The following is a 26,711-nucleotide window of genomic DNA, read 5'->3' on the forward strand; positions in this document are numbered from 1 at the left end:
GACATACTCCAAGCCAATGAAGAGCTCACCATCTAGTGGAACAGCAGAGTTATAAACTGATATCTTTAATACAGTGTTATCCATGGAACAGTAGAAGTCTTCGCATGATTCTCTGGATCTTAGAGAAGGTGAACCAACTTCCCCAGGAAAATGAAAATAAGAAGTAAAAGGACTCTCCGGCACCATTCACGAGCCTTGTAGCCATGTCTTACCCTGCTGATGATTACGAGTCTGAGGCCGCATATAATCCCTATGCTTACCCAGGCGACTATGATATGCACATCGGAGATCCAAAGCAGGATCTGGCTTACGAATGGCAGTATGAACAGCAGACCTATCAGGTGATCCCCAAAGTGATCAAAAACTTCATCCAGTATTTCCACAAAACCGTCTCAGATTTGATTGACCAGAAGGTGTATGAGTTACAGGCAAGTCGTGTCTCCAGCGATGTCATTGACCAGAAAGTGTATGAAATCCAGGACATCTATGAGAATAGCTGGACAAAGCTGACAGAAAGACTCTTCAAGAATACGCCTTGGCCTGAGGCCGAAGCCATTGCTCCCCAGGTTGGCAACGATGCCGTCTTCCTGATTTTGTACAAAGAATTATACTACAGGCACATATATGCCAAAGTCAGTGGGGGGCCTTCATTGGAGCAGAGGTTTGAATCCTATTACAGCTACTGCAATCTCTTCAACTACATTCTTAATGCTGATGGTCCTGCTCACCTTGAACTACCCTACCAGTGGCTCTGGGATATCATCGATGAGTTCATCTATCAGTTTCAGTCATTTAGTCAGTATCGATGTAAGATAGCCAAGAAGTCAGAGGAGGAGATTGACTTCCTTCGCTCCAATCCCAAGATCGAGAATGTTCACAGTGTCCTCAATGTCCTACACTCCTTCGCTCCAATCCCAAGATCGAGAATGTTCACAGTGTCCTCAATGTCCTACACTCCTTCGCTCCAATCCCAAGATCGAGAATGTTCACAGTGTCCTCAATGTCCTACACTCCTTCGCTCCAATCCCAAGATCGAGAATGTTCACAGTGTCCTCAATGTCCTACACTCCCTGGTGGACAAGTCCAACATCAACCGGCAGCTGGAGGTGTACACAAGTGGAGGTGACCCCGAGAGTGTGGCTGGGGAGTATGGACGGAACTCTCTCTACAAAATGCTCGGCTACTTCAGTCTGGTGGGCCTTCTACGTCTGCACTTTCTGCTGGGGGATTACTACCAGGCCATCAAGGTGCTGGAGAATATCAAACCTGAACAAGAAGAGCATGTACTCCCGTGTGCCCAAGTGCCAGGTCACCACATACTATTATGTTGGTTTTGCATATCTGATGATGCGTTGCTACCAGGATGCCATCCGCATCTTTGCCAACATCCTCCTCTACATCCAGAGGACCAAGAGCATGTTCCAGAGGACCACATACAAGTATGAGATGATTAACAAGCAGAACGACCAGATGCACGCGCTGCTGGCCATCGCCCTCACCATGTACCCCATGCGCATCGACGAGAGCATTCACCTCCAGCTGCGGGAGAAGTATGGGGATAAGATGCTGCGCATGCAGAAGGGTGACCCATAGGTCTATGAGGAACTCTTCAGATATTCCTGCCCCAAATTCCTGTCTCCTGTAGTTCCCAACTATGACAACGTGCACTCCAACTAGCACAAGGAGCCCTTCTTGCAGCAGCTGAAAGTGTTTTCAGATGAAGTGCAGCAGCAGGCCCAGCTCTCAACCATTCGCAGCTTCCTTAAGCTCTACACCACGATGCCTGTGGCCAAACTGGCCGGCTTCCTGGACCTCACCGAGCAGGAGTTCCGGATCCAGCTGCTTGTCTTCAAGCAAAAGATGAAGAACTTCGTGTGGACCAGTGGCATCTCCGCTCTAGATGGCGAATTTCAATCAGCCTCTGAGGTGCACTTCTGCATCGATAAGGATATGATCCACATCGCAGACACCAAAGTCACCAGGCGCTAGGGGGATTTTTTCATTCGTCATATTTATAAATTTGAGGAGCTCAATCTGACCCTGAAGAAGATGGGACAGAGACTGTGAGCACATTCCCACTTGCATCGGTCAGGAACCGATTTTGATGTCATCGCCAGTGGGGGGTGTTTTGGGCCACTGTGAAGCCTTGACCTAGCTCAGCCATCAGCCTGCCAACTGAAGTGAAGTTTATTTGCATCAAGGACTGAAATATTTTAAATAAGTAAAGGATCTTCTTTGGAAAAAATAAAAAAAAAGAAGTAAAAGGAACTATACACGGTGGGCTTCCTGGATGGTTGTTGCCAAGAAAGCCTTTGCATCAAATCTTTAATAATATATGGGAATATGCCAGATCAGCAAAGGAAGCAGGAAATTTAAGCAAATGGAACAGCAAAGACAGAAGAAATAAAAACATGGTATGTTTAGAAAATATTAGAGGTTCAGTAGAGTCAAGCAATGAGTAAATGCTGGGACTTGCTGGGAGCTGCCTGCAAAGAGATGTAGGGAGACTATCATAAAGTTGCCTTTTGGGCCATGATGGGTAGTTTCAATTTACCTCAAATATAAAAAGAAATCCTGAGATATTTTGAGTTGAATATTAAAAAATCTGGTTGGGTATTTGTGTTGGCAGGTACATTACTGTGTATCAATATTTAAAATGAAAATGGAAAATATCCTGGAGTGTGCATTTTAAACTTGCTTGGGGATCACCACAGTCCAAACACTTTAATAATTATTAGTTTAAAATAGTGCTTCCAATCTTTTCAAGGTGCTGTACACATAGAGAATAAGATTTGTATGGCAAGCTTAGCCTGAAGAGGGTGTTTACAGCCAGAGGTCACCAGTGCGGAATCCTGGCTGCTGGGCCCCATCTGTAGGACACAGGGGTACCAAGCTAGATCCTATCACCTGAGAACATCACCCACTTGATGCACCATAACTGAGAAACCCCAGTGCAGAGATCTGAATTAGCGTGGGGGCATGGCATATCCACAGAGTAGTGATCACTTGTTTCGACAGGAAGTGCAAATAATATTAGAGTTGTTGATGGCAGTAGATTAAGATGGGAAATGTTGACCCCTTAAAATCTTTGAAGATTTCACATTAGGAGCTTTCAAGAAACGGTATTTTTATAAAGAAAAACTGATGTTCTCTCTCCCCATCCAGTGCTAATGGGTGTTCACTGGTGTTTCCTTATCATGCAAAAGGTCGATGCCCTCCTCAGTCACCAGGGCAGGAACTAGACTGAGGAAAGGTAAGGCTGAAAGGAAGGGCTGGGCCATGCTCTGACTGGGAAGTAATGAGACAGCACAAGCCACTCTCCTTCCCACTCCTGCCCCACTTGCCCACCAAGGTGGCTGCCCCCACAGAGGGGAACCTAGCTTGGTGCTGAGTGGTTGGTGACCCTCAGGTACACCATGGTCCACACTGTTCATAGTTACCCCTGACCAGTGGTAGACATTGAATTGGGGGGCCCAGCTTTGTATTGGGGTGTTAGGGGAAGCCAAGGACCTATAGGTGGAAAAAAAGTGAAGTAACATAGATGACTGATACAAACCCATTGTTGCAATGGGAACTTTTTGTATAGTTTTACTCTTCATCATGTCTGGTTTAAATATGTTAATGACTCCCTGCAATGATTTTAATTTTGCCATCATTTTTCAGATTTCATAGACAGTACACACAATCTTACACATCAAACAGAGAAATGCTCATAACAGGTCTTTGAATTAACCTCAGATATTTGCATTGAATATACTTCTAAAAGATTCATTTATTCTGTTTTGTAGGCTGTTCAATGTAGTGGTAAGCATGTGAGATTTTTCAGTTTTCTGAAGTGTCACTACAAAATTTCTGAATTGATGATGTTGATAATACTTTTATTGGCAATAGGTATTACTAGTAATTATATTGCAAATTTTTCCTTCTGTGTATTTATTACAAAGATTATAACTCTACTGACTACAATTAACTTATGAACCTTTCTCTGTCCTCTTCTTTAATTAAAAAAAATTACTTACAACCCTGGCCTGGTGGCTCAATTGGTTGGAGCACTGTCCCATATACTAAAAGGTTGTGTGTTCAATCCCCAGCTGGGATGTGTACAAGAGACAGCAAATGGATGTTTCTCTCACATCAGTGTTTCTCTCTCTCTCTCTCTCTCTCTCTGCCACTCTAAAATCAATAAACATACCCCCAGGTGAAAATATTTTTAAAATATTGACTTATATACCAGTCAATGTAATGAAGACTAAAGAGAATTAAAGCTTTTATTATGAACTAATTTTCATGATTACTGTCATATTTCTGGTTCAGGTACCTGGAACTGAGTTAATGAAAACTTCATGTTAGTGAAATGAAAAGTAGGAGAATGCTGTCCAGTTTCAGTAGGGATTTGCACATTACATGGTATTAGGAAGTAAAAATCTTTAAATAATGCACTTTGACACTGACAGGTATTGGAACGTAATTCCCAAGAAGAGGTGATTTCCATCAGAGGATCGTTAGGATGGCAGCGCTATGGGTGCAGTTGAATTAGAAAAAAATTACAGTATTTTATAAATAGCATTTAGGCTGAATTGTAGACAAGGTAAAGGAAATTGCAGTAGTTGATAGCACAGTACCTGCAATTATGATAAAATTTTAAATTGAATTTGTTTTAGAATCTGCCGGCATAATGTTACGAATGCAAATCTTTTATTTGTAATGGCAGAAATGGAAATGTCCTATTTGATCACCTCCTGCCCATGCAAAATAGATCCTGAAGTCTACTTATGATGGCCTTGTTCATAGTGCTTTAACATTGTTAGATCAAACTTAACAGTTTGGGGAAAAATATATTTAATATAGAAGATAGTTATTTTGATGTGACTGTCCTATTAAAAACAGCAATAGAGTCAAATACCACCATTATGATTTTCAGATGGCCCAATCATGTATTAGGTGACTCAGCAAAGGTCTCAAAACCCAAAGCAGCCCTCCTATGTCTGATAACCTGCCTGTACAACACTCAAAGTGCTTCATGAATCTTTGATGCTGTTGAGGTTGATATGTAAATTATCTAACCCAGCATGTTCAAAGACCCACTATGCAGCAACACCAAAGATCAAAAGCCATGTGCATTGTTATCCTATTGAACTTCAAAGACTAATACAAAATCATGAAGAAAGTTAAATAAAAAATATTTTTCCTGCAATGCATTTATTTTTTACTTTTTATTCTTATCGTTGTTCAATTACAGTTGTCCCAGTTCTTCCTCCATTGGTCTCCCCTGCCCCACCCAACCCCACCTCCCACAGTCAATCCCTACCATGTTGTCCATGGCCTTGGGTCCTTTATACTTGTTCCTTGATTAGACCCTTCCACTTCTTTCCCCCCTTCTCCGCCTCCCACAAACCCTCTAGTCACTATCAGTTCTTTAAGAAATTCTTGAAAAATATAAGGCATAATGTCTTGACTGAACTAAAGATGTCCTAACGGGTTCTTGTTTAAAGCTTCTGTAGCTACTTTTCACCGCTACCTCTCACATTTTCTCAGAACCCAGGAAGACACAGAGAAATAGGAATTCTAACAATTCAGTCACAATATGAAACTGAAACATAACCTATTGCCAAAATCTAAAAGGAATTTTTATAACCTCAAGAACCACAAAAAATAGATTTTAAAGTTCAGGAACTAGATTCCCAATCTTATGCTGTTTTATTTTATTGTTGGCACTATTACATATGCCCCCCCCACCTTTGCCTATCTCCACTGAACATCTGCCCCCCACCCCCAACCTTCACCACACTATGGTCTGTGTCCATGAGCTATGCATATACAGTGATACCTTGGCTAATGAAGATAATTCGTTCCAGAATCACATTCATTAGCTGAAACATGATTTCCCATAGGTTTCTATAGAAAATAATTTAATTCATTCTGGATGCTGCCCACTATTTAAAGGTAAGTTTTATGAATAGTAAAAGCACACTATAGAAGGGCAAAAACTCACCAAAGGTTGAGATGAAAGCTACCCAAAGGATGAAGGAGAATGGAAAATAGAATGAAAAACTGATGACCTTTACATGATTACAGTACATCAACATCAAATCCGAAGCAGCTTATGTTATCAGGCATCTCACTTCTCACTGTCTTGAACATAAACAACCCAGTCGAGTTGGTGGGTCTCCCTGTGATGTGCTCAGTTCATTTCTTTGCCACACACCTACAGACAGAAAAGATAAGCCCCTGGAATGGCACAACTGTTCATGTTTGCTGCTTTATGTTAGCGTGCACATCCACTAAAACATTCGTTAGCCCTAAGTCCGAAAACAGCAAAAATATATTCGTTAGCTGGAAAATTTGTTAACAGGGTCACTTGTTAGCCGAGGTATCACTGTATGTTCTTTGGCTAATCTCTTCATCTTCTTTTATCCAGTCCTTCCCACCCCATCTCGCCTTGAGATCTGTCCACCTGTTTCATGTATTCATGTCTCTTTATGCTTTTTAAATGATTTTCTCTAATTAAAAAATGATCATTATTTTTCTCCTTCGGGTAACCTGTCATCCTTTCTCTCTAGGCATACACACTTCAGAGGGTTTGAACCAACAAAAACCTGGGGCAAAATTAAACTCGTATTTGACCCCCAGCCCCACCGCATACACACAGAGTAAAGGCAGTTGAAGGGATATTAGGCAGAAGGAGGGTGTGGGGTGTATTTACTGCAAGTAGCGTGTTACATTCTGGAAACCATGCTCCAGACCATTCAAGTACTATAAAGTGGATGCCCAGAACCACGGCATCAGCCCTGCAGTGCTCCTGACTTGACTGTGAAGAGGATCGGAAAGCCAGTGAATGGGAAGCAATTGAAGGTCTCACTTCAGTTCAGTGAAACTTCACTGGATTAAAAGCTGCTTATACATTGAGAATGGGGCTAAGACTGTTTACTATTTGCTATAACATTGTAGATCATAGAGAGAGATTGTGTCAGGATAAGGTTAAGGTAGGAAAGGTTAATTTGCTCATTTGCTATCACTAACTTTTTAAAATCAATAAATGTTAAGTGTTTAGGCACGATTTTTTCAGTATTGAGTAACTGAAAAGAAAAAGTGGGCCTTGGAGACTATTAAGAATTACCTAGGAAAGAAAGATGAGGTGAGCAGAATAGTCCTATGAATTAAATTTTAGAAAAATAATTGGCATTCCTGATATGATGCTAAAAAATATATACATATATGACTATTATATATAGTTATATATACAGTTACATATATAATTTTTGATAGAAGATGAGATGATAATTTAATACCTGAATTAAGATTCAAATCTGAGACAGTAAAAGACAGTTTGACACTGCATAAAATGGAATCAGTACTGTGAAAAACAATGAGTACCTTTTTCAGATTGTATGGAAAAAGGGAAAATAATGGAAAAGACAGAGACAATCATAGATACGAAAAGCCAAAAATGTAAAGTCAATCTTAAAATTACACATGATCTGAGAAAGATACTAGAATAATTGGATCAGAGTCACCAGTCAAAGATAATTGGTGGAACATGTCCTGGATTGATAATGCTGGTTGAAAGAAGCCTCTATGTTCCAGGTGAAAATCAATACCAAGAAATCTATAGGTAGGCCCATCTTGGTAATTTTTAAAGTTTTTGATAGTGTTACAAAAATATTTCAAAAGAATTGAGGTCATAAAAAGCACCTTTTTTGTAACAAAATAAAAATCATGCTTACATCAGATGGCTCCTCTGCAATATGCAAGTACATGCAGGAAGAGAATAGAACAATCAATCTGTGCTAATTTTCTATAAAATTTAGTGGGAAAAAAAGTTGTAACTGAAGGATTTTATATAAAACCAATTCTTTCATGAATAAAGACAGCAAGGGTAATTTATACATAAGCAAAATTTTCTGAAAATGTATCACTCATATACTTTATAAAGTAACATGAAAATAAGCATCAGTGAAACCAATTAAGAATTAAGAATTCAAAAATGACAGTGTCATGTGAAAAACTATTTATGGTCCTGTGCTTACTTTTCGTGGACCCCAAATTTAGTAATTGCATGGAAGTAAGTGTTTGCATGTGGATTTAGAATCTAGGTTTTCATCTTAGCTTTTCCATACTTCCCTCAGCTCTTTCCAATCCTTTCACAGTACCAGGAAATCAGAAGTGCATACAATGTTTATTGACAAGTGGTTCTGAATGGCTATCTTAACAACACAGCTTAACAACACTGAAGCCAGACTGTCTTGGTTAAGTTCAGTTGCCAAAATTTAGTTTCTATGGGAAAGTTACTTAATTTATCTGTGCCTTAGTCTCCTTATCTATAAAATTAGAATATTAATATCACCTATCTCACAGAATTATAAGAATTAAATAAAGCAACATAATTGATGTTAGCTATTTTTATTTCAAATTTTGAAATAATACTTAATAGTACATATTTTACAGATGTAAATTGGGGAAATAAATAAAAAATAACATAACGTTCTTCTCTGATGGGAAGAGAGTATATTATACTGTTTATACTGCATGATATAGACCAAACACAACTGAATCCCTTCTTGATACCTTTTACTAGTGGGAATTTACACATTACTGAATCACTCTGAGCCTCAATTTTTTTGTACATTTGTAAAATGAAGCAAATATTTAATGCATAGGTATGGTGACCAGTTCATTAGGGTTTTCTCTAGATGTTTTCAGATTTTGCACCGGAAGTCCCATATTATAAAAGCCCTTCAGTCCAGGAAAACTGAGACCAGTGTCACTATGTTAACAGGGTTGTTAAAAAGATCAATTGTTTGACATATGATCTTAAAATATAAGTGTTCAATAAATGTTTTCTATTATTTATATTCTTTTAATAATGTCTTCAAAATCTAGTGTGTGTCTTAAACTTACAGCACATAACATATACTCACCACATTTCAAGAGCTCAGTAGTCACAAATAGCTAGTGACTACCATATTGGATTGCACAACTTTCGATTGATGCTGAAATAATTTGAATAAGAGGTAAGTATCCCACCCCAAACTGGTTTTTTTCTCTCTAGCAAGAAGATGACATTTTAAAAAAATCTTACTTGACATATTCACTCAAAATTTCCAAATCAATGAGTTGTTTTGTGAAGTCAGATATTGTAGTCAAATGATGAAGTAAAAGGATGTTCATCTCATACTTGGGATTATCCACAACATTGATCAGCATCTTGATATGTGTGCAAGGTTTTATTCTACCAGAGCAACCAGGACCAAAATGCATAGGTTACGAAAGTCTGCAGCATATTCCATTTTATTGCTCACTTATTTTTTTAAATTAATTAACTTATTTTGGGCGGGGAGACCCCCACTCTGTAACAAATCCCCCATCTCATACTTAAGACCCTTTACAATCTTATAAAGGACAATGGGGGAAGGTCTTGTGCTCCTCTAGCTACTTCAAGCTTCACATGGCAGTTGTTCTACCTACCCTTGGGCCCAGAAATTCCTACTAAGAGTATGGGTTTGGAGGGGAGGGTGGCCTTCCCACATGGGGAAGGATCGTGCAGACTGCAGGTCAGTTGGCTGTCCCCAGACAACGGCGTGCTTGGTTTAACCGGCTGGCATCCTTTTTGGATTCTGGGGTCAACATATTTGGCAACGGGGTTAAAAGGCATCATTCAATTCATAACCACTAGAAGACAAAAGGCAGGGATTAATTTTTCAATGTCCCACATTAGGGGAAAAAAAAAAGGCTTATTTGGAGTAATGTGTGCAAGGCATGTTACACCTGTCCAAAACCCTTTTGCCCACTATACTTAGTTTGGGCTGAGGGAAATATTTTAGGTTTCCCCCATGTCAGATCTCCATGCCATTAGGATAGAAAATAGAAACCAGTTTCAAAGTGAAGCCCACAGACCACCTCATACTTCACCAAACCAGCCACTTAGTTCAGTCAAACTGTTGAGTCTCAGGAGGCAGCAATGCAGACAGGATTAAGTGAGGCCTATATGTACAGACAATCACTCAGGTAATGAGATCATAGGCTTATGCCCTATAAAAACAACACACATGTTAATTTATGCAACATAACCCGCAAACCAATCTCTATATCTGCAAGACTGTCTTATTGGAAAGACATCCAGTTGCAAGGCATTTGACATTCTTCTTGCCTGCAAATTAAGAGTCTTTGATGATGTCACAGACCTAGTTTAACTTTCAAATGAAAACAAACTTTAAATGAAGATAAACTTTAAAGACGGTTAGCTGCACTACTTTATAGTCTACCACTGAGCATTGTGATTTTTCTTGATTCACAGTTTTTCTCCTTAAAATTACCCTCCTTGTCATTAAAAGGACTGCATTAAGGCCAGTTTTAATTTATCCTGTTCATTTGCATAAACACAACAAGAGCCGCAAATGATCACATATGATCTTTATGTCTGCTTTGCTGTAACCTACGCAAGGAACCTTTAGGGTGACCTTCAGTCTGCCTTTCAGGGCACAGATGCTGAGCCACATACCTGGCATTCAGCCTTGCCTGTAAACACATGTCTTTTCCAAGTCCTTTGGGTTTTACATTGTGCCTTAAGGTCCTTTCTAGCCATCTTTCAGGAAAGAAACCTTCATTCCTTCCCTGGAAAGATTTTCATGAACTGCACAACCAACCAAGGTACCAGGCCTTTTTTCTCATGGGCTGTTATTACCTGTGAAAGTCAATCCAAATTCCTCGGGGCTTTTTGATAACAACTAGAGCTCAGGCATGCCTCCTTTAGGCATAACATTTCAGTCAAAGTCATGGTCAACAAAACCTCTATTAACAACTGGTATTATTAGTTCTATGCAAAGAACCTTATGTCATTGCTTACTTCTTCATAATGCCAAATTCTGGAGGGATCGGATAGGGAGAAAAATATACAGTGTGAAGGAAAATCCTTGTCTTTTTTATATTCACTAAAATTGCATTTCCATACTTCATTTTCTTTTGTTCACTTTCCTACACGTGAGGGTTTTTCTTGGGGAGCAGGGGGCATTTGCTGGCTCATTTATTAATTTATTTTGCTTTCATTTTTTTTTCCCCACTAACAATTTTTGTTTGTTTCTTTTTCTATTACAGTTGTCCCACTTTTTCCCCTATTGGTTCCCCACACCCTGCCCACCCCTTCTCCCACAGTCAGTCCCTACCCAGTTGTCCATGTCCATGGGTCATTTATATATGTTCTTTGACTAGACCCTTCCCCTTCTTACCTCCCTTCTCTCCCTACTCCCTCCCCACTTGTCACTGTTAGTCTACTCCTTGTTTACATGCCTCTAGTTTAATTTTGCTCATTTGTTTGTGTTGTTCATTAGTCTCCTTTATTAGGTGATATCATATGGTATTTTTCTTTCATTGCCTGGCCTATTTTGCTAAGCATAATTCTCTCTAGTTCCATCCATGTTGTTGCAAATGGTAGAAGTTCCTTCTTTCTTTCTGCTACATAGTACTCCATTGTGTAAATGTACCACAACTTTTTGATCCACTCATCTACAGATGGACACTTAGGCTGTTTCCAGCACTTGGCTATTGTAAATAGTGCTGCTATGAACATAGGGGTGCATAGGTTCTTTTGAATTGGTGTTTCAAGATTTTTCGGATATAATCCTAGCAATGGAATTGCTGGTTCAAAAGGCAGTTTCATTTTTAGTTTTTTGAGGAGATTCCATACTGTTTTCCATAGTGACTGCAGCAGTCTGCATTCCCACCAGCAGTGCACTAGGGTTCCCTTTTCTCCGCATCCTTCTCAGCACTTTTTTGTTTGTTTGTTGATGATGGCCATTCTGACTGGTGTGAGGTGGTATCTCTTTGTGGTTTTTATTTGCATCTCTCTGATGGCTAGTGATATTGAGCATTCTATCATATACCTATGGACTCTCTTTATGTCCTCTTTGGAGGAGTGTTTGTTCAGGTCCTTTGCCCGTTTTTGAATTGGGTTGTCTGTCTTCTTGGTGTTGAGTCATATAAGTTCTTTATATATTTTGTAGCTCAATCCCTTGTCTGAGGTATCATTGGCAAATATATTATCCCATGTGGTTGGTTCCTTTTTCATCTTGCCAATGTTTTCTTTTTCTGAGCAAAAACTCTTTAGTTTGATATAGTCCCATTTGTTTATTCTTCCCTTTATTTCCCTTGCCTTAGGAGATATATCGGTGAAAATATTGCTACTTGGGATATCTGAAATTTTCTTGCCTATGTTTTCCTCTAGGACCTCTATGGTGTCACAGCTTACATTTAACTCTTTGATCCATATTGAGTTTATTCTCGTGTGTGGTGTAGGTTGGTGATCTAGTTTCATTTTTTTTTGTATGTTCCTGTCCAGTTCTTGCAACACCATTTGTTGAAGAAGCTCTTTTCACTCCATTTTATGTTCCTTTCCCCTTTGTCAAATATTAGTTGACCATAGAGGCCTGGGTTTATTTCTGGGCTCTCTATTCTGTTCCATTGATTTATATATCTGTTCTTATGCCAGTACCAGACTATTTTTATTACCGTGGCCTTGTATAATTTGGTATCAGGTATTGTGATTTCTCTTATTGTGTTCTTCTTCCTCAAGATTTCTGTGGCTATTCAGGGTCTTTTTTGGTTTCATACAAATTTTTGAAGTATTTGTTCTAGGTCTGTGAAATATGTCATTGGTATTTTAATAGGGATTGCATTAAATCTATAAATTGCTTTGGGTAGTGTGGACATTTTAATGATATCGATTCCTCCCATCCATGAACATGGTATATGCTTTCATTTATTTGTATCTTCCTTAATTTATTTCTTCAGTGTTATGTAGTTTTCTGAGTACAGGTCTTTTACCTCCTTGGTTAAGTTTATTCCTAGATACTTTATTTTTATTGTTGCTATGGTGAATGGGATTTTTTTTTCTAGTTTCTATCTCTGATATTTTATTGTTGGTGTACAGAAATGCCTTCGATTTCTGAATATTGACTTTGTACCGTGCTATTTTGCCAAATTCACTTATTAGTTCAAGTAGTTTTTTCATGGAGTCTATAGGGTTTTCTATGTACACTATCATGTCATCTGCAAAAAATGACAGTTTTACTTCCTTTTTTCCAATTTGGATGCCTTTTATTTCTCTTTCTTGTCTGATTGCTGTGGCTAGAACTTCCAAGACTATATTGAATAGGAGTGGAGAGACTGGACACCCTTGTCTTATTCCTGATATCTGGGGGAATTCTTTCAGTTTTTTGCCATTGAGTACGATGTTGGCTTCAGGTTTCTTATATATGGCCTTTATTATGTTGAGGTATGCTCCCTATATTTCCATTTTACTGAGTGTTTTCATCATAAATGGGTGTTGTACTTTGTCAAATGCTTTTTCAGCATCTATTGATATGATCATGTGGTTTTTGTCTTTCAATTTGTTTATGTGGTGTATTACATTTATTGATTTGCAAATATTAAACTATCCTTACATCCCTGCGATGAATCCCACTTGATCATGTTGTATGATCTTTCTAATGTGTTGTTGGATCTGGTTTCCCAATACTTTGTTGAGGATTTTAGCACCTATGTTCATCAGCAATATTGGCCTGTAGTTTTTTTTCTTTGTTGTGTCTTGACCTGGTTTTGGAATTAGAGTAATATTGGCTTCATAGAAAGAGTTTTGGAGTTTTCCCTCTTCTTGGATTTTTTGGAATAGTTTGAGAAGGATAGGAGTTAGTTCTTTCCTAAATGTTTTGTAAGACTCACCTGTGAAGCCATCCGGTCCAGGGATTTTGTATGCCAGGAGTTTTTCAATTACTGCTTCAATTTCACTAGTTGTTATTGGTCTGTTCAGTCTTTCTGCTTCTTCTTGATTCAGTTTGGAAGATTATATCTTTCCAGAAATTTGTCCATTTCATCTATGTTGTCAGATTTCTTGTGAAACAGTTGTTCGTAGTAATTTCTTACAGTCCTTTGTATTTCTGTGTTATTGGTTGTGATTTCTCCTCTTTCATTTCTGATTTTATTTATTTGGGTCCTCTCTCTTTTTTTCCTGATCAGCTTGCTTAATGTCTTGTCAGTTTTGTTTATCTTCTCATATTCTGGTTTTATTGATCCTTTGAATTGTTTGTTTAGTCTCTATGTCATTTTATTCTGCTCTGATCTTGATGATTTCCTTTTTTATATTCGCTCTGGGCTTTGTTTGTTGTTTTTCCTCTAGTTATTATAGCTGTAAGGATAGATTTTTTTTATTAGAGATTCTTCTACCCTTTTCAGGTAGGCCAGTATTTCTATGAAATTTTCTCTCAGGACTGCTTTCACTGTATCTCATAGATTTGGGGTCATTGTGTGTTCATTATCATTTGTTTCCAGAAACTTTTTGATTTCTTTCTTGATGTCATTGTTAACCCATTCATTATTTAATAGCATGTTATTCATTCTCCATGAGTTTAAATGTTTTTGAGTTTTTTCCTTGAGGTTGATTTACAGTTTCAAGCCATCATGATCTGAGAAGATGCTTGCTATAATTTCAATTTTCTTGAATTTGTTAAGGCTTGTTTCGTGCCCTACCATATGGTCTATCTGAGAATGTTCCATGTGCACTTGAAAAGAATGTATGTTTTGCTTCTTTTTACTGAAAACTTCTATATATATCAATTAAGTCCATTTGATCTGAAGTGTTGTTCAATGCCTCAATATCCTTGGTGTTTCTTTGCTTTGAAGATCTGTCCATTGTTGACAATGGGGTGTTAAAGTCCCCTACAATAAGTGTGTTGCTGTCTATATCCTTCCTGAATTCTTTCAAAAATTTCCTTACATATTTGAGTGCTCTTATGTTGGGTGCATATATGTTTATAAGGGTTATATCTTCTTGATAGATTTTTCCCTTAAGTATTATAAAATGTCCTTCTTGTCTCTTTTTAGGGCCTTTGCTGTAAAATCTGTTTTGTCTGATATAAATATTGCTACCCCAGCTTATTTTCATGTCCATTTTCTTGGAATAATTTTTTCTATCCCTTCACTTTCAGTCTGTAGTTCTCTTGTTCTGAGGTGGGTCTCTTGTAGACAGCATATATGAGGGTCATGCTTTCTAATCCATTCAGCCACCTTGTGTCTTTTGATTGGTGCATTTAATGCATTTACATTTAAGGTTATTATTGATAGGTTGTCATTTGTTGTCATTTCCCCCTTTGTTCTTGTGTTCCTCTCTGTCTCTCTCTGTTTCTTCATCTTCTTAAAGCAGACCCTTTAGCATCTCTTGCAATGCTGGTTTGGTGAACATGTATTCTTTTAGCTTTCTTTTGTCTGGGAAACTCATTATTTCACTTTCCATTTTGAATGAGAGCCTTACTAGGTAGAGTAGTCTTGGTTGTAGGCCTTTGTTTTTCATTGCTTGGAATATTTTTGCCATTCCTTATGACTTCTAGTGTTTGTGTTGAGAAATCTGATGATAACCTTATTGGAGCTCCCTTGTATATTATTAGCTGTTTCTCTCTTGCTGCTTTTAGGATTCTCTCTTTGTCTTTGAATGTTTCCATTTTAATTATGATGTGTCTTAAGTGGGCCTATTGGGGCTCATCTTCATTTGGACCCTCTGTGCTTTCTGGACTTGCATGACTTTTTCTCCCATCAGGTTAGGGAAGTTTTCTGTCATTACTTTTTCAAACATTTTTTCTTTCCCTTGCTCCTCTTCTTCTTCTGGTATTCCTATGATATAGATATTACATTTCATATTTTCCTGCAGCTCTCTTAAAACCTCTTCATTCTTTTTCAGTCTTTTTTCATTTTGTTGCACTGTCTGGGAATTTTTTTCTACGTTGTCCTCCAGCTCACTGATCTGACTTTCTGCTTCCTCTAGCCTGCTTTTAATTCCTTCTACTGTGTTCTTCAATTCAGAAATTGTATACTTCATTTCCTCCTGACTCTTATTGATAGTTTCTATGTCCTTTTTCATGCTCATGTAATTCTCAGTAAGTTCCTTATTGTTTCCCTGTAATTCTTTGTAGTCTTCTTTGAGCTCGCTGAGCTCACTGGACTTCCCTATAATTCATCTTTTCAATTCCATGTCTGATAGTTTGCTTTCCTCTATTTCATTTAGCACTCTTTCTGGTGATTCCTCCTTTCTTTTTGATGGGGGCTTGTTTCTCTGTCTCCACATTTTTGTGAATCTTCTTGTTTATTGCTGCTGCTTAGATTGATCTTCACTTCCCGGATCTGCCCCTGGTGGCAACAGAGTGTATTCCAGTCTGGGCCTAGGTAGCCTGTTGGAGACTACCAGAAGTCTACTGCATCTATCTCCTTTAGTTGTTGATCTATTTAATCTGTGATAATCCCTCAGGTTTAAGGACTGAGGGTGGGGCAGATTAACTCTTAACAGGCAGGACTTTTGCTTCCCCTCAGTCTGACACCACTTGCAGGGGAATGGTCTGCCTGCAGTATGGGGAGTGAGCACTGGAACCTGGTCAGCTGCTCCCTCAGTTCTCTCCTCAAAGCCACCACCCCAAATTCTCCCCAAGCATCTCCAGTCCTCTCTGCCCTCCCTCTGCTTGAGCCCAGGGTAAGTGTGTGCCAAAATATTTTCATAAGTAATCCGTTCAAGAGCTCTTTGTCTCCAACTGTTTCTTTCAGGCCAGCAAAAAACCCTGTGGCTTTTTGCTTTTCACAATTGGATGCTATTTTACTTTCCACTCTGTTGCTGTTTGCTGGGAAGCCCAGCTGAGTGTTTTGACCCTGCCCTTCTCAGGGGGAACCCCCAGTTGCTGAGCTGTTTCTCAATCTCTTCAGCTGCCATCCGTGGGAGCCCAGCCAACCCTTTCGTGTCTCTGCACTTCCTACCAGTCATGGGATGAAGCAGCCTTTTCTGTCTTTCCATGGTTATAAGACTTCTCTCCAGCTAGTGCTCAGTTGGTTATTCCAGATGATTTCTCCACAGTTAAGTTGTAATTCCAGATTGGTCCTGGGAGGAGGTTAGTGTTGCTTCCTCTTACTTCTCTGCCATTTATATTTTTAAATAATATAAACAGCCTATATTTACAAATAACCTGAGTTAGGGAACAACTTTAAATCTTTAGTCATTTTCTTTTTGTCTAAAAATAATGCTTGCTCGAGATTATTGATCATATAAAAAATGGCAGTAGCTAAAGTTTAATGTTTTCAAAATTTTATATTAATTTTTTATACCCTAGATGACTATAAGTAGGTAATAAGAAATAGTTGTTTTGTGATCTTAATGGATATAAAAAAATTTTCAAACTTTTCCTTAGCCATTACTAAATTTTAGACATGCTGCCTTAAACATATGGACTCCAGATAGATTTGGTTAATAATATTATAACTAACGAATAAAATGAAAGCAATGAAATCTTATCTTCTTTAGGACTGAGTTCTGGTTAGGAAACAAAAGGAATATAGCCTTTAAAAAATTTCTTGATCTTCTATAACCTCTAATTAATAAAACCAGGAGAATTAGTTCAAACTAGACATAGTTTTTCTACATGATATTTCTTGACATTCAGTAAAAAGTAGTGTTACATGAGAATCCAAAATGTATTCTCTGGTTATGTTAGATAAAAGCTAGGAGGTAGATGCCGAAACCATCTGGCCTAGGGTGACAAGTTACATCACAGATGCCAACTCTAATTGATTATTAGTGGCTGTATTACAGAAACAGGGGTGTCCAAAACCCAGAGTTTGTGGCTGGAGGATGGGGAAAAGGAAGAAACTTTTAAGACGCCTTTGCATGCTTGGGACTAGTTGCTAGTGTCTTTGTTATGCAAAATGGCTTGATATTTCCAAGGCCCAACAAGATGGGAGGAATCTTGAACTGTGGGATGGTACTGAAGGAGCCTACAGAGCAGTCAGGGATATATAAGCAGCTGTGGATGTTTTAGCTGGGTCTCATTCTCTCTCTCTCTCTCTCTCTCTCTCTCTCTCTCTCTCGCCGGGCTTGGTGAAGGGAGGGGCCTTCTCCATGTGGATTAAAGAAGCTGAGTTCTCCATGGGTTTTGAGAGGGCTCTCCAGGCCACTGTAAGAAGCTCTCGCCGTGCAGTTTTGAGAAGGAGAGGAGATCCATATGGTTTGCAGGAAGAAAGCAGTTTTCAAGGAGGCTGAGGATCCAGGCAGTTCTGCATTGAGAGCTGGAGGGCACCACAGCACAGAAAGGACCTCCCCAATCAGAACTGAGTGATTGTCAGCTACTGGTAAAGCTGAACTGTGCCTAGGAAGTAGGGAAACGGTGTTTCCAACTTTTCTGGGGCTGGCCTGGTTTGGTCGGGGGAGGCAGAACTATGTGTTTGTGGGTATTTTAAAGAACATAAGATTCAACAGTAGAAATCTGCAAATAATCTAAATCTATTTAACTGTTAAATAAACAGTTCTTTTTATCTTTTCACTAAACTCTAGTACTGAGAGTTGTAATTCTGGCGGCGGGCAATCGGGCCCCTAACTAAACGGCCTGTGGGTTCTGTTTCAATCAGAGCAGCCCAGAGGTTATGTTACAGCTCTATATAAGGATCTGCTAAGGAGGACTGTGAGGTCTCGTACATTTCTGTGTAAAAGATGAACCAAAGATGTTAGCAGTGGCCGTGGGAAGTGGGAGCACATATGCACACCCTTACCTCTCATTAATAGAAATCTTCAGAGAAAGGAAAAACAAAGGTGACAGAGAGACAGTCATTATTTCAGCAGAACATCTGGAGCTGTTGGCAGTGAAAATTGGGTCAGTTGGATGCTAAGCCTAAAGGAAATTCTGCCATTGGAATTTTATAAAAAGAAGTAGAACCCTGGTGCAAATGCTCACGGGCCATTCTTAGGGAAACAGCTTGCCTGAGCATACTTTTTAGCATGTTTCTGTATGTGGTAACCAGTGGGCATTCGCAGAGTGTGAATTGAAGGTGTCAAAGAAGATTAATTTTAAAAAGTGGGAAAAGAGTGAAAACCTCTTAAAATATTATACATTTGTGTAAGACAATATCAAAATATTTTAAAATCAGTTTCATCTACATTTCAGTGCAGATTAGGTTATATTTAGATCTCCATACAAAAAATAATTTTTTAAATGTACAATTAGACTATAAGAACTTGAAGTAATTCCACTTATTCCAACTCATCACTTAGCAAATATATAAACAGTCCAAGAAATATGAGTGTACCCAGGGCCCAAGGGTTTACCTGTATCATATCTGTGTCCAGAATACAGTCTTCTGGTTCACACAGGGTATTTGATTTCTGTAAGGGATCAGGATCTTATTTTTAGAGGCCTGCTAAAGGTCATGAGTGGACCCCTTATATGTTATTTGTTTCATTTTACTTTCCATGAGTAGAAGTTTCTAAAATTATTTTGGGCAGGTAGCTTTTTATTGTCTTTAAAGACCTCTAGGATATTCTGTTATTTCTATCACTTAAATATAAAAGGGAAATAACTTTCTTTATCTTTTACCTAAATGTCTTCTACTTCCCACCTTTCCTTGAAACACTCTTTTTAGGGAGGGGGGTAGATTGACATCTTTTTTTTTAAGTATATTTTATTGACTATGTTGTTACAGTAGTTTCAATTTTTTTCCCCTTTGCTCCCCTCTGCCCAGTATCCCCCTTCCCTCCAGCAATCCCACCCTCCTTAGTTCATGTCCATGGGTCCTGCATATAAGTTTTTTGGCTTCACCCTTTCCTATATTATTCTTAACTTCCCCCTGTCTATTTTGTACCAACCAATTATGCTTCTTAATCCCTGCACCATATCCCCATTCCCCCCCCCACCCCCCAAGCTGATAACCCTCCAAATGATCCCCATACCTATGATTCTGTTCCTGTTCTGGTTTGCTTAGTTGGATTTTGTTTTCATTTTTTAGATTCCATTGTTGATAGTTGTGAGTTTGTTGTCATTTTAGTGTTCATAATTTTGATCTTTTTCTTAAGTAAGTCCTTTTGACATTTCATATAATAATGGCTTGGTGATGATGATCTCCTTTAGTTTTACCTTGTCTGGAAAGCATTTCATCTGCCTTTCCATTCCAAATAATAGCCTTGCTGGATAGAGTAGTTCTGGTTGCAGGTTGCCTTTCATCACATTGAATACTGCTTGCCATTCCATTACTGCTTGCAAAGTGTCCTCTGAGAAATCAGCTGATAGGCCTGTAGGCATCCCCTTGTAGGCAACTCTCCACCTCTCACTTGCTGCCCCCAGGACTCTCTCTTTATCTTTCACCTTTGGCATCTCAATCATGATACGTCCTGGTGTGGTCCCCTCTGGGTTCAGCTTGCCTGGGACCCTCTGTGCTTCCCAGACCTGTATGTCCATCTCCTTCACAAAATTTGGGAAGTTTTTCTCATTTTTTTCAATTTTTACTTCCTCATTCTGCACTGGTTGACTGTTTTTTTCTTTCTCGTGTTCCAAATCATTTATTTGAACCCTGGTTTCCTTCCCTTCACTATTGGTTTTGTGTGGATTTTTCTTTGTTTCACTTAGCATAGCCTTCACTTCTTCTCTTATACATTTGCCATACTCAAGCATGTCTGTCAAGCCTGTGAGCATCTTTATCACCAGTGTTTGGAATACTGTGTCTGTTAAGTTGGCTATCTCCTGGTCTGTTAGGTTGGCTCTCTTCTCATCACTTAGTTCTCCCACTGGAACCTTGATATGTTTCCCCTTTTGGACCATACTTCTCTGTCTCCTCATTCTGACATACCTGTTAGAGCTGCATCCCAGGTAGAGCTGTTGCTCCTGTTAGGTTGTAAGGGGCTGAGCCTTAGGAATTCATCAGTATAATGCAACCTGTTTCACCATGTTGTGGTGCTGTATGTGGGGGAGGGGTCCAAGAGGGAACAATGCTGCCTGCCCAGCAATTAACACCCTCCAGGCACCTCTCCCAGTTGCACACATGACTGGCTCCCCTCTAGCTGCTGCCCTGGCCATCATTCCCAGAGTGGGTGGGTCTGTGGATGTTCTAGGACCATGAGGGCCCTTTAAACAAGTGGATTATGCTGAGAGACTGGCTGTTTTTGCCTCCACCCCAACCCCCACTGGTCTGCACAGTCAGAAGCAATGAGACTTGATTTTCTCCACTGCTAGGAAAGTGAGCTGCTAGGTCCAGTGAGGAGCTAGAAATGCTCCCCAGATGTCCCTCCTGACTTTAAAATGTGTGACTGTGCTTTCTGCCAGCCTGACACTGCCGCCACTGCTGCTGCCACTGCCACCACAGTGTGCCCTCTCCGCCCCAGCTCCGCCCCTCCTTCCTGTCTGGATGAGTATTTCTTCTTTATATCTTTGTGTGCTGGACTTACATGCAGTTTGTTTTTCTGGAACTTCTGGTTGTTTCTAGTTTTGAGATAGTTGTTTTCCTTCTTAGTTGTGGAGGGAGACGCAGCATCCACCTTGGCCAGAAATTAGATTGACATCATTTATAAATAAATAGTTTCAATAAAGCCATAGTTTACATAAGGAAAATCCATAACTAGTAAAATTGTCTATTTGTAATACATGACTTAAAACCCTCTGTATTCTAGTGCACCTTAAAATTTAGCAACTAGATGACTCAGTTGGAAAAAAAAAACATCGTTCATTAAATATTATGTAAAACTCAGTTTTGGGAATGCTATAAAATGTGTTGATTTTAGCCAAAAGATAATATATTTATTCTTTCACTAAACATTTTAAGCACTATCCACTGGTTTAGCTCAGTGGATTGAGCGTCGGCCTGCGAGCTAAGTGTCGCTGGTTCGATCTTCCAGTCAGGGTACATCAGAGAAGGAAAACTCTGACTCCAAAAAACCTCCGCTGCCTTGCGGCATACCTCTTCTGGGGAAAGGCTAAGGGAGTAAACCCCGACAGAAAATCCGGAGCCGGAGTCCCTAAGGCGGTTTGACGTTGTAGTCAACACCGGCAACTCCTGCGGCGCACCTGAAGCCAAGCTGTATCGACTCCGTCTTTCCCTTGGACCCTTCAGCTGCGAAGAGAGGGGGGGTCTGCTGCATGGGCAACAGCAGACCCTCCATATCACCCTGCCCAGGCTCTGTAGCTTCAGCTCCACTGGAGAGGACACTCCAGCGTCATCGCAAGATGTCAATTCAACACGGGAGGAGACAGATGCTGTGTCACTCCCGAGTCGGACTGCACAGCCATTCTCGGCGGTGCAGATAGACACTTAAGAAGCTACACCATCGTCTCTCGAGACGGACGGCTGCCGACGACTATACATGAGGTACAGCTAAAAATTAATCATAAAATACCCATAAAATACTCATATTTTGAGGATAAAAATGCACAAGTAAAACTTTAAAATGGTATATATGTAGCCACTGGAGTACAGAAAATATAGTCCAGGAAGACTTTTTGGATGAGATGATATTTGAGGCTTGTAGAGAATTCCCCAGGAAGATGACATTGTAGAGAAAGGGCATAAACAAAAGCAAGGGGGCATCATGCTACATGCCATTCTTAAGGAACTGTGAACTGCTTGGTATGACTAATGTATAGGGTATATGAGATGAAGTGACAGATGATTCTAGAAAAGAGTATTGTGTACTGGGAGTATACTCCCTAAAGATACTGGGACTATGTCCTTAAGACATGGACAGTATCAGGGTATTTTAAACAGGGAAGTGGTAGAATAAGAACTGTATTTATAAAAATAATTCTAGTGCAGCATGGAGGGTGGATTGGAAAGGAAAGATAGACTGCACACTTCAGGGAACTGAAGCTAGGAGATTTAAGGAAGGACACATTGCTCAGGAGCCCCCTGTTCTCCCATATTTGCTTCCCTCTTCCTTATTCTTTCTCTACTGGTTCACTTTACTTATACATCATCCCAATTCAATAACACAGTTTACAAGTTTTGTCATGATCTGGCCCCTGCCTGCCTTTCAAGGCTTGATGCACCTCCATCTTCTGATCCCCCACTATACTGCAGCATGCTGTTCTTCCCTCCAATTTACTCATGTTGCAAACTCCTTCCTATCTCAGAGATTCTACACATCTAGTATCTCTTGCCTAAACTGTTCTTTCTTCTTCCTTTGAATGGTCAACTAATTAGTTTTTAAGTTTGAACTTGGAGTTGCTTCCTTGAAGGATCCCTTCCCTCTAAATACACAGGCATTTGTGCAAAAAATACAAGACCCCCGGGGCCCTTTTTTAGTTCTTTCCTTTGCTGTGAGGTCATTTAGGAAGAAAGCCTTGCCTAGACTTTTAAAATAACTGCTCACACAATTGTTTGCTTATTATCATTCTCCTTCACCAGAAAAGGTTTGGAAATGTGCATCTTTTGTTTATTGCTTTATGTGCTCAGTAAATATTTTTTAATAGACGAATGTGGTTACCAGTATAGGGGCTCCAAAGCATTATTGCTCAACACCAACTAGATGTAGTCTTTGTATCTGTGAGAGAGAGGGAGAGAGGAAAACAAGGTTCTGATTGATTGGTTGCCTGTGCATTAAGTTTTCTCATCTAAAGATGGAGTTGTCAGGGTTACTGGGTGCGATGTTCAGCAGGAGTGACAACCACTCAGCAGATTTAGTGACACTGGGTGTGGCATGGCACATACCCCAAAGTACGCTTAACATGTTGGTAACCAGTTAAGAGGAGCTAAGACCGAAAAGCAAAATATAAAGATGGAGAATGACTGACTGGGCAAAATTATAAGCTCAAAATTAGTTGGGTTTTATGCAATGACTAGCTGTAAGTCAATAGTTAAAGCTGCCATTTGAAATTTTAGTAACTGAAATATGTTCATAGAAGGATATTATATAACTGCTTCCCATGATCACCATTACCATAATGCATCTGTCCTAGGCTCCTCTCCTTTACCTTCAAAAGGCAGAAGAGACAAATGATTGGTGTAGAGATGAATAAAAGAATTGTAGGGATGAATACTGTGAAAACTGAACTTAGTAGAATAAAGTTTATTAGATAAACTGTACTTATTAGGAGAATGTTGAGGAACGATGTAATCTTCTGATTTAAAAAAAGTTATAACTAGAATATCAATTCAGCAGTTGTCATTACTACTAAGGAACTAGAGGAAATAGGGTTAAATCATTACAATTATTAACAACATCATAAGGATGTAGATAAAGATCACATTGTATATTCACTGTTATTGCCATAGGTAATGTTGGTTTCTTGGTTTTGTTTTGGTTTTTTTCTTAGGATGAGAAGAAAGATGAATGCCTTTTAGACACAATAAGGGCTAGATTTACATCTTCTAAAGTAGGTACTTAGTCAATTATCTTGTGATTTTATTTTACATGGGTTTCCCACATTAGACACTGACCATGTATGTCAGCACCTATCTCGTTTACTTTAGTATCCGCTCAATACTTGCTGTATAATAGGAATTGTACCAGGATGTGTAAAATATTGATACTCTGATGTAATTATATAGATAGAGAGATGATGACATGATGATATACATGATAGATATACATACAGAAATACATTAAATTTGCTGTTTCTTTTTTTTAAGATAGTGCCTAACTTGGGTTGCTATTATTTAACGCTGTATTTGAAACCCATATTTCTTTTTTATGTAATAGCTTAGAGTGAAACAGGAACTTAAAGAGGCTGAGACTACCTCCTGATTGCACTTTGGTTATTCAGCAACCCAACATAGTCCCTAGATCATTGTTTTTATAGTCTTTATTCATTAGTTATACAATTGGGAGCTAACAGATAGAGTGGCCCAGCTGTGCTGTAGCCATGCTCAAAGAATTCAGAATAATCACGATTGGAGACAGTTAAATATTTAAAGGTAATGAAAGGAGCAAGGATTAACATTGCAATAAAATGCCATTAAACTTTTAAAAAAATTAAGTCAGTATATTTCTGTGAAATATTGGTGGTTCTTTTACAGCCCTTGATCTGTAGGATGAGACTTGTTTCTCGTGGGAGAACACTTCACCAAGCATGCTAGAGTTAATTGCATTTAGCTATTTTAGATTGTAAAATGAATGCACATTGAATATTAGACTGTTCATACCACAGTTTTTTGCATAAAGTAAAAAGCAAAAGAGCACACTTCCATATATCTTTATATTTTAATTGCATTTTGAAGAAATCCAGAAGCCTGCAGCCAAGATTGGCCTAGATGAGAGTCTAAGGACATCATAGTAGTACACAAACTTTATTTCTGGGACTATACAAAAATGTTTACAATAAATGATTTACATATTTTTTTCCTATTGTTTGGCAAGTCATTAGAAATATTTCAGGTAATTATTATGCTAGATAAAATGGATTAATCCTACTCATCATATTCTATGGATTTTTCTTTTCTTGTGAATTCTTTGGTCTAGGTGGTTTATAAAACTGGTTTTGTGAAATATTGTTAGAGCTATTAACTGAAAATGTAGACTTTGGAATTGTTTTCCTTATATTGCCCTGCAGAAAACTACAGCTTCCAGCTTTCTGCTTTATATCAAACCAACCCAAATGGATTGACCATTGTTTTTTATAAATACCTATGGGGCAAGAAGAGAACAAAGTCAAAGTTTCTTTCTTTTTGTGATCTATGTAAGACCACACTGAACAGGACCTATATTTTTATTATGTGTTAGTTTTTAATATTTCTTTGTATGTTTTTATTTATTCTGACATAAATGTCACAGCAGTAGCAGGTGGGTGTAAATTTGCCTGAGTCCCTTGTTTACTGGATAAGATCATTTTAGCAGGTAGCTAGACAAAGTTGCACTCCTATTTATTTAAATTATTTGAACTTTTATACATTCCTTCAGAGAGAATTTCAGAAAGAAGCAAAATATAATTCGCTAGCTAAAAATATTTTTAAAATAATTTTTCAGAACATTTTCTAATTCATACTGCTAAGTTAATTAAAAAACAATTTATTAAGCACTTGCTATGTGACTGCCATGTGCCACTACTATGCTTAATAATAAGAATAATATGTATGCCTTACTTCAAAGGAAAGACAGAATTATTGATTTTATTTTTGGTTATTGAATTTTATAAATGTGAAATATGAGCTCTATAAAAACTAATGATTATAAAAGTTTGAAAATTTCTGCTGAGCCATATTTCTAGATCTTATATTTGAAGATTTAACTACCTAATACTCCTGTTTCTAGATAACAGAAATATATCCTGTAAGGAAATTTTTGTGAAAATAACTTCATTTCTAGACTTTTTTTTCCCTCTGGTTTCACTTTCTGACCTGATAGCTTTTCATTGTTCTTGAAGGTGGACCTACCTTAAGGTAAAAGAGAAAAGCATTTTTAAGCTGTCTGCTAGGGCCAAATGTTAAAGAAAGCCCATTAGACCCTTCGTTATTCAAAGGCATCAAAAGCTGGCTTTGAGCAAAAGAAACACAGTCGTGATGTTTTGAAAATTTACAGCCTCTTACTTTTAAGAACAATTACAGCAAACTTTCAACAAGCTCTTCCTAACTCTATACTGGATTCATTATACTCTTTAGCACATTTAATCCTTACAACACCCATAGGATGTGTGTCAGAGCTTAGGGGTTATGAGGACACCCTGTGGAATTTTAATTTACTAGAATATTCTAATAATATCCCATATACATTTCCTAAATGGAATCTATTGCTTTCACCCACCAACATGCCCCCTTATTTATATTTGCTATATTAAACAATGGTGCTGTCATTTTTATCTGGTCATCAACTCTGCAATTTCTAACTCATTTTCAAGCCTCTGTTTTTAATACTGTTTATTCACAAGCGAACCTTCCTTCCCTCCCCCGACCATTGCACTTTTATGCAGGCACTTCCACTGGCCTTGTCCCTGTCTTCAGTCCTG

General features: G+C 38.6%; 1 pseudogene; it reads left to right on the top strand.

Moving 5' to 3' along the window:
• The first annotated feature begins 203 nt into the window (after window positions 1-203).
• Window positions 204-2,067, top strand: LOC150022143 (eukaryotic translation initiation factor 3 subunit L pseudogene; annotated as a pseudogene).
• The last annotated feature ends 24,644 nt before the right edge of the window (window positions 2,068-26,711 follow it).

This window comes from Furipterus horrens, unplaced genomic scaffold (assembly GCF_987537825.1).
Source record: "Furipterus horrens unplaced genomic scaffold, mFurHor1.1.pri manual_scaffold_1, whole genome shotgun sequence".
Taxonomy (NCBI): Eukaryota; Metazoa; Chordata; class Mammalia; order Chiroptera; family Furipteridae; genus Furipterus; species Furipterus horrens.